This window comes from Aplysia californica, unplaced genomic scaffold (genome assembly GCF_000002075.1).
Source record: "Aplysia californica isolate F4 #8 unplaced genomic scaffold, AplCal3.0 scaffold00893, whole genome shotgun sequence".
NCBI classification, from domain to species: Eukaryota; Metazoa; Mollusca; class Gastropoda; order Aplysiida; family Aplysiidae; genus Aplysia; species Aplysia californica.
This window is the reverse complement of record NW_004798163.1, coordinates 108,347-117,866: the sequence shown is the minus strand read 5'-3', so window position 1 is coordinate 117,866 and position 9,520 is coordinate 108,347. Positions and strand designations below refer to the sequence as shown.

General features: G+C 39.5%; 2 protein-coding genes across 3 annotated transcripts in view; one reads left to right on the top strand and one right to left on the bottom strand.

Annotated features, from left to right (window-relative positions):
• The window catches only part of LOC101853039 (low-density lipoprotein receptor-related protein 6), a 53,357-nt gene that overhangs the window by 43,549 nt on the left and 288 nt on the right, over positions 1–9,520 (bottom strand). The gene's annotated exons all lie outside the window — the stretch shown is intronic.
• The window catches only part of LOC101854123 (trypsin), a gene marked incomplete in the record, with an annotated part of 33,888 nt that continues 31,963 nt past the window's right edge, over positions 7,596–9,520 (top strand). The window contains 1 exon segment of the mRNA XM_035972896.1: positions 7,596–7,678.

The window sequence follows — 9,520 nt, the reverse complement described above, 5'->3', positions numbered from 1 at the left end:
GATGATGATGATGATGATGATGATGATGATGATGATGATGATGATGATGATGAGAAAGATGATGATGACGGAAATACTACCAAGTCTCAACCTTTTTACTCTCTTCTGTATATGATGATGATGATGATGATGATGATGATGATGATGATGATGATGATGATGATGATGATGATGATGATAACCACAATGGACCACATTTATAAAGTGAACTTTCAATTAGGAACTACTGTTAATTTTAGGCGTTTTAAACCCGTTAAAAATAAAGGAAACAAACATTACGCACGCAGGGAGATAAATAATAATAGGGAAAAGTAAATCCTGACACGTGAGGGCGCCAGGCACTCAGCAAAGCCAGAACAAACATACCACCCAGAAGACGACAGAAAAACAAAGCAAACCGCTGCCGCTGACATTTGGCTAGACCTGCACCCCTGGCCCGCTCCCACGAGAGCATGATAATGAACGGCAAACAAACTTGCCCATGGCAGAGAGCAGGCGCAGGAACGAGGGCTGGGATAGGTACCTATTTCCAAAACGAACCGGATTTCTTTTTTACTCTCGTGTCTTGTGGAGCTTCTTGCACACCAAGAGGAACGAAGGAAAACCATTTGATCAAAATACCACATTGATGAACTTCTCCGAAACTAACTATACATACAGTCGTGCACGGAAAACGTGAACACGGAAATCTCGAAATAGCGGACAGCTCGTACAATTTATTAATAATTCCCCCACTGATATTTCGTTAATTTTGGGCAATCGGTATACCCTAATTTATAGACGTGTCGAACACAATTGTCAACCCCCGACGTGTTTGACTTATCCGTGCCCGACTGTTTAATACAATGTAAAACTTTTCGATTCCTGGTCAGAGATCTACTCAATTTGTATCTTTCACCATCAGGCTTCGAACACTATGATGCACTATGATCATACATTGTAATGAACACATGGGCGGCCCTAGAGCGCCGGCGTCTGGGGTGTGGCAGTTTGATTTCCGAATGGTAAGCACTTTTTGTTTTTTTTGTTTTTGTAAAGTGTTTTACGGCGCTCGCAACTGCATAGGTCATATGAGCGCGCGGGACACACCTGATATTTTCAGTTGGTAGGAAATTTTGAATTTTGCCCGGGTGGCGGCCGAAGCCTACTCTTATCGATTTTAGACCACCAAGGGATCTTTAACGTGCGCAACTTGCACACGGGCCCTCCGAGATTTTTCGCCCTTGTCCGAGAAGGCTAGGTGTAGATCTTTCCTACCAGAAGATCAGGGGTGTGGCAGAAAGACAGCAGTAAGGAGGAGCCAAGGAGTAGCAGTAGAAAGGCTGCAGAAAGAGTCAGGAGCCCAGAGGAGGGGGCAAAGGAGGTGAGGGGGTGGGGGAAGAAAGTGGAATTGAAAGCAGACAACAGAACATTGCTAGAGAGCAGGAAAGGAGGTGAAAGGAGACAATTTTAGAGAAGAAAATTTTTCGGTTGCTACCCGGATTCGAACCCGGGACCTTTGAATGAGAGGCCAACACCTTAACCTCTAGGCCACGAGAGCCCCCTTAAGCACTTTTATCGAGAATCTCCGTTTTTCGGCCAGGATGTTTTATCCATCTCAACCTGGGTTGGCCCTGACAGGTAGAGTCGTAAGCCAGCCTCCTAAAATGTTCTAAATTAAGCAGATATATATATATATATATATATATATATATATATATATATATATATATATATATATATATATATAGAGAGAGAGAGAGAGAGAGAGAGAGAGAGAGAGAGAGAGAGAGAGAGAGAGAGAGAGAGAGAGAGAGAGAGAGAGCATGGGGGACGAGAGTGAAAAAAAATTTAATATATCGGGTGGGGGGGGGGGGGGAAAGCAAGGGAAAGAATGGGGAGGGGGTGGGGAGACTTGATGTTAGCTTGTGGTCTACACCCTACAAAACACAAATTTTAATGGTCCTGTCAAAGACGGAATACTCTGACTTAGAAGGAAGAAGAATAGAAAACATCAGATACTGATTCATCGGTTGACTATAAATTTTGCTAACAAGCAATTTTTTAAAGAGCCCTCCACTTACAACTTACATTGGGCGGGAGGGGGAAGGGGTTGCTTTGATCCTGTATGCCAGGGACAACTTCAGCATGAAACATACAGTGTCCCAGCAAAGGGAAAATTAATGCTTAAAATAATTGCTTTCCTGTACAAGTATAATAATACCTGCAACTACTCGATGTTTTGGCTTGTAAGACAAAAGCTCAGTACAACACAGACACTAGACTTCACTAGTCAACTTAACTTCCTCCTGGCTCATAAAAGGTAAAAGCGTAATTTCAGACTGAAGGACCTAGGCCTACTATACTAAGACACAAGACCTACTTCTTCAAAGGTAAAGAACAAACTCCACTGATAGCAACAGAACATCAAGAGGAACACATGAGCAAATATTCAGGGATGATAACAATTCTCACTGCCCTGGGAATCTAAACCCAAACTTTTAAAATATCATAACTGGTCTGGTTTATATATGAGTAAGAATAAAGCAACCTACAGAAATACCAACTGCTTCCAGCTGTGTTGGAAATAAGCTTGCATTTATAAGACCTGAACTTCAAGAGAGCTTAGTTGGTATGGTACATACTGGCCCTACAACCATAAAGGAATAACCCGGATTCATATCCCCAACAGACCAAATCCCCAAAACAGATTAGATTGGGGAGTTTTCAAGGCTATTCACTATCTTGGCACTACTCTTTCTGATGTACAACATAGATGTGAGCATCAAGGTGAAATCAGGTGCTCGTCAAAACACTGAAATCAAAGAAACCAGCATTTTCCCGCCGGTATTAATTTTTTAGGGGGGGGGGGGGCCTAAACACCTTTTCGTTGATTTAAAAAATACATTTCTGGGTGGATTTTACAGAAAAACATTGATCAACATTGATCAGAGGCACAAAAAATATAAATTTGCAGTTTCAAAGCGCATTTTAAGCAAGCCCTTAAGTCATGAAGCTTTGGCAGCCATTTTCCCCCTGACACCAGGTGACCCCCCCGTCACCGTCAATCGCAAATATTTCAACTTCTTTTCAAGGTAGATTAATATGTATACGAGGAGTCCACGGGAAAAATGGGAATTAGTCAAAAACTGAAAATCGTGAGGGTATCAAGTTTGAACACTTGTTGACTCAAAACTGTCTCCAGATTTATCTAAATTGTGTTGATGGGGGCGTAAAACGCCTCCATTGAAGAAAATTAAAGCACAACAACTTCTTGTTACAAATAATAAGTTTTGGAGGATTAGGCAATTAAAATTTTGAAAGTGGTCTTGAGGTATAATGCCTCTATTAAAACTATTTGCTTATTTAAGAGGTGGGACCACCAATATTTAAAGTCCATCTCCGAAAAGACAGAGCCAAATAGTTCATGTGTGTAAAATGCCTTTCCCAAGGACATAATTTCGGGCTGAGCTCAGGCTCGAATCTCTGAATCCAAAATCTCATCATTGCAGGTCTGGTAGTAGCCTCCGACAGACGCCACTTCGGACAATTAAAACCACACATTTTAGGCTAATTAGGTGAGTCAAACAGTGACGAAGGAGTGTCCATTGTGCAAAATCTTTGACTTTGAACCCACTTTGTCTCAAAATCAAAGTGCCTTTCCTGTTTTGAACATCAACACAATAATGGAAACTTAGTGCTAGCGAAAAGGAATATAGATGGACTGAAGATAACAGCAAAAGGAAAGAACTTCATAGTGGCGCCCTTCAACCACTTGCCTTTCAAGAGTCTATTCATTATTTGGACTCAATTCCCACTCAAAACTTTTGATGCTCTTGATTCAAGGGTGTCACATCATCAGCAGGAAAAGTCACTTACAATGACTCATGACAGAGACAAAACTCTTACAGAAGACAGGAAGTCACTTACAATGACAGACAGGAGACCCTCTTATAAGGGAAAATTAAGAGGAGTCATCCTTACTCAAAAACAACCCACTTTATGGAAGTGCAAAAAACAAAAAACAACCAGAATGTAAGTGGTAAGTACTCCAGTCTGGACATGGGGGAGAACTTTGAACTGTTCTCACAAGAACTGTTAAAAGGATTTTCAAGGGCCAGACCTCTTGAATCACGAAGTTTACGTTTACGTGTTTTTTTTCTTCCCCACAACACATTCAATTGTCCTCTTTCCCTTGAAAATCCCACTCATCATATTGTCAGTGTCACAACCATTGCGTTTAAGTCCATTTGGGTACATTTTAAACAGGGACAAAAACCCCCCCCCAACAGTTCAGTTGGTTTATTCCTATCAAGAATCATGAAAAGCCAAGCCTTGATCATAACATTAAACTGCAGTTTTGAGTTGGTGCATCTTTTAAAACGAAAGACAATGAAATTATGAAATATGTACTTCACGCAAGCTGACACAATATGAGTCACTTACAGTTGGACTGAAGTGGTTTATATTACAAAAGATGCACTGACAAAGCCTACTCATTATCATTACTTGGGTAGAACCATCTTACTGCATCTTTTATTGGAGACAGAGAGGGGGGAGGATGGAGAGTGAGAAACAGGCAGAGATAGCAACTCTCAGAGAGTAGATGAAGGCAGGGTTGGGTTGATTTAAATCAGTTGATTCTTTTTCTTCAATCAAATTGATTTTTTAAATAAAAATCAGTGATTTAAATCACTTTTTTTTAAAATGTATTTTTATTCAGTTTTTACATATTTCAACATTCAGAATTCTCCTTTCCTTGGTTTCATAAAACAGATATAAGGTTAGGTTGACTAATATAATCATGTTTAAAAGTCTGCTTTCCCTCTTTTCACTGTAAAATAATACAGTATTCAATTTACTTTTTTTTCCATAATTGAAATCAGAACTGGGTTGATTTAAAACAGTTGATTTTTTAAATATTTTAATCAACTTGATTTTTAAAATAAAAATCAGTGATTTAAATCACTTTTTTAAAAATGTATTCAGTTTTTAAATACTTGAACATTCAGAATTCCTTTCCTTGGTTTTATTAAACAGATATAAAGTTTAGTAGACTAATATAATCATGCTTAAAAGTCTGCTTTCCCCCTTGTCACTGTAAAATAATACAGTATTCAATTTACTTTTTTTTTCAATATTGAAATTAACATTTTCTTTTTCTTTTTAGACAAACACAAGCGCGCGCACACACACACACACACACAGTAATAAAATGCAAGTTTATCTATGCATAATTACCCCCCCCCCCCCTCCTTTTAGACTGACATTTTCTTCATTTTTTCTCTGTAGCCATAATTCACCGATATATATATATATATTATATAGCAGATTAAGGCTTTCTTTTCCGGTTGCTTAAATTATTCATTAGTTTAAAAAAAGACAATGCATTTTGCACTAAAAGAACATACTTTTAGCAACCAAAAATCCCAAACTGTGTCGACATTTTTTTTAAAATAAAAAAAAAATTTTTAATCCGATTTAAATTTACAAAATCTTGATTTTTTTTTTAAAGTGGAAAAAGAGTGAAAGTGGGCATGTGTATGCGTCTGAATGTACGTTTGTATTTTAGAGGTGTATTTTTAAGTGTATTTTTTAAATTAATAATGTTGGCTACCTGCATCTTGAAAAATTGTTCATTTTTATAACCTGTCGCATAATAGTTTATAGGCTAAAGAATTTTATGGTTTTTATTCGAACTGTATTACACTTAGCCTAACTGTATAGAGCAATTTCCATGTTGTGGACCAGGCGCGGTTCGTTAACTGGGCAAGACCGGCGGAGCCTGTCACTTTTAGTCAGCTGAAGTGGACAAGAGATTGGCGGCTGATAATAGCTGTTATTTTCAGTTTATTTCATGTAAATCCAAATCAATATTTTTACCAGCATTCATAGCACTTTCCCTCCAAAAATATGCTCAAAGAGACAATTAAGGGCTCACTGATGTGTTGTTGCATCACAGAAACTCGTTCCTAAATCTCAGTTTATCTCGTTGGCTGTAAGAGCTGGTGTCACGATGTGCGCCTTTGTTACTTGTATCGCGTGCTCAGCAGTGACATCACCCAGCCCGGCAAATTGAGCAACTACCCTCAGATTGGAAAAAGCCCGCAAGAAGATCACCTTTTTTTTTGCTAATTTGGTTCTTTTGTTGCTTACAAAGGACAAGACTGTCTTGAACAGTACATCTTATAATTTTATCAGTAATATTTATGATAAATGTATCATTAAACCTGTCTCTAGTCACTGTCAGTTAACACATACTTGTACTGTCAACATGGCTTCTTCATAATATCTTTATCGGTAATTGAATAATGAGACACCTGTGGTTCTCTTTGGTGTTCTTGTTTCCCACTTACTTCTTGCTACAGCCTTACCTGGCCCCAAAAAGCACATCCGGGGAGCTGGTGGTTTGACCAGTCTTTTTATATATTATATTATAACAGGAATTTTAACAGAAGTGAGAGTCAAGGGCTGACTTGTGAACAGCACTAGATTCATTTTTTTTAAAATCAGTCTAGACCCCCACTGCCTCTCCCCTCCCCCTTCTCCTTTCTCATCCCAGCCTGACTGTGTTTTAAAATTAGTATTTGACATAGTTTCTCACTTTAAAAAATCAGTGCACTGAGAATTGCGATATCTAGGAAATTGTTGTGTGCTTGCTTTATACCAATGCGTATGCATTTTAAGTGTATTGTAGGCCTACTGTTTTGGATTCTGGTCTAGACTTGGTCAATCTCGGAGGGCCTGTGTGCAAGTTGCGCACGTTAAAGATCCCTTGGTGGTCTAAAATCGATAAGAGTAGGCTTCGGCCGCCACCCGGGCAAATTAAAAATTTCCTACCAACTGAAAATATTAGGTGTGTCCCGCGCGCTCATATATGACCTATGCAGTTGCGAGCGCCGTAAAACACTTTACAAAAGCAAAAAAGACTTGGTCAGCTTGGGACAGTGTCAGTGGTGTGGTATCAACTTGGTTCTCTTCAGACTACTAGGAATCAGTTCATTAACATTATCATTAAGTAGAATTTTTAGTAGAAGGGGACCATGTTCATAAGGGCTCTATGTGTGTTTGTGTTGTTTAGTGGAAAAAAAAGGGGGGGAGCGGAGGAGGGAAGCAAAGATAGAGGTATAAAATGTGTGTCTGTTTGTGTATGTGTCTAGGAGGGAGGGAGGGAGGAGATCAATAGCAATGATAGCCGGTCAGTTTCACAAACCACCAGCCACCCCTGCTGTGGACCAATCTAGGGGGTTTCAAAGTACCCCTGAAGTAAAAAAATTTTTTAATGCCCCAATTTTTTTAACGATTTGAAAATTAAGTTTGAATTTTTTTTGAAAATCGACTTGTGAGTTTTAATTTAGTAGACATATTGATCTGCAACAAGAGTCGACAGCACATCCGTTCCACCCTCAAAGGCAATGCATCTATGTAGAGGAGTGAAAGTGAAAATTTACCAAACCCTGTTCAACAACACTCAATGACTCAATGTGTCGCTACCCTGCTGACCCGTTGACAATGTAACTGTCTACTGCTGGCAGACAGCAACACCTTTGTTGCATCTGTAAGGGCTATTCATCAGCCGTTCATTCCCCCCAAATGAAAACCCAGGGGAAAGGAAAGAAAAACGTTGTGCTCTTTCAGATTGGTTCTTGGTACCCACAACTGCAGAGAGCCAGACAGTGAAAGACAGATCAGGCTCAAGGTTTGGCATTCTTTTACTTTCCCTCCAGTCTCACACTTAGCTACTAGAGTAAACTAGATGTCCGTTTTCTAATAGTTTACACATTGATGATGTGCTGATCACGAACGACTTATTTCTGCAAATTAATAGTTTTCGAAATATTTGATGTTTTATAATCGAACTTTATCGCAATAGGCCCTAATAGAAGCCTAGCCTAATTACGTAGTCATTTCCAGGCTTTAGACCAATCCGAGGGTTTCAGTGGGGCATGCCCCTCTGAAGTGAACTCAAAAAAGAATCTGGGGGGAGGGGTGGGTGGTGCACCCTCCTGTTTTGTATTGTTCCAGAAAATTTGATGTTTTGCAATTAGGTTTGAAATTTTCTTGAAAATAATAGGTTCGTCTTTTTGGGGTTTTTTTTGTAGTAGAGGGTTTTACGGCACTCGCAACTGCATAAAAGGTCATGACATATGAGCGCCAAGGGGTGGGTGTCAACAGAAAAGTCTTTACAGGGAATCAGACTTACTGTGCTCACCTCTCTACCTTCAACAGCACAAGGTCTGCTTCGACTATCAAGGCACCCCGGAAATAGCAGTTCACAAGAGTGTGACAAACATACAAAAGAGGTAGAGGCAAATGACCATAGTCAGGATTAGGAAAGAAAAAGCAGCAGTTCCCTGTTGTAGATCAGGCAGTTTCATGAGCGTGACCCATTTACAATTCTACTGTGCATGAACGAGAAATGTCCCCCCTTTGGGAATGGCCTAAAGACACTACAGTCAGTGGCACCGCCCCGGGGGGTGGGGATGGGGGTGTAAATTAGTTCGTGACAGTATTTTTTAGAGGCATAGGCTGTGTGTGTTGGCAAAAAATACTGCAGTGTGCAGTTTGACCCCAGTAGCAGTGCATCTGATTCTGTGTGCGGGAGTGAAAGTAAAAATTTACCCAAGTTTTATTCGACTTTGATTTTTAGGGATCCACACTCTTTCAAAGCAAGAGATGAACCAGAACTTTTTTTTGTTTTATAGGCCTAGATTCTAGATCTAGAGTCTAAATCTAGATCTAGATCTAGATATCTACTCAATATATCAATAATTAAAATAATTAATATAATCTAAATTTTTGACAAAATAAAAACCAAAAAAAACCCAGTCCCAACAATAACAAGGCAAGGCAACTACAACCAACACTCTTTACTCGACCCAAATGGATTAATGCGTGCAAATTGCCCAAATCAAAGTAAGTGCAACAGGCAGTGCTTTTTTGTCCTCAGGTTGGCCCATTCTATTGTCCGAGACAAAGTCGAGGGGCATTTCTTGTCGAGATAGTCTAACCTGAATCGAGGTCACAAATCTTTTAGTTAAATCACGTGACCCCTTTGGGCTGAGCAGGTCTCAGGTCACATTCCACGCCAAGTGTAAGATTATGAAATAGACCAAAACCACAACAACTGTAGTTGGGCAAACAATATAGAATCTAATTATTTTTTTCTTAAACAAATGACATTATTCAGAGCTGACACAATAAACACAAATCATTTAGCGGGTTTTCACGATCCTTGACGGTCATGCTTTAGCCAATATGGCCGACGGCAATCCTTTGAAGTTTGACAGGACATGTTCTTCGACTCTCATCAGGAGCCTGCTGTAAAAATAACAGAATCTGGAACTCTATTGTTCCCAGTCTTTATCAGACAACAAAATTAGAAACAAGTTTCCATCAACTGGTGTTGCTTGCGGAGACACTTCAGATACCATCTCTATATGAACCCAAAAAATGGTCTGAGCTGACCCCAAATCACAGAGTAAACAAAAAAAAACGAAAAAAAAAATTAACACAGAAGGCTAGCCTACAGTGACAGCAG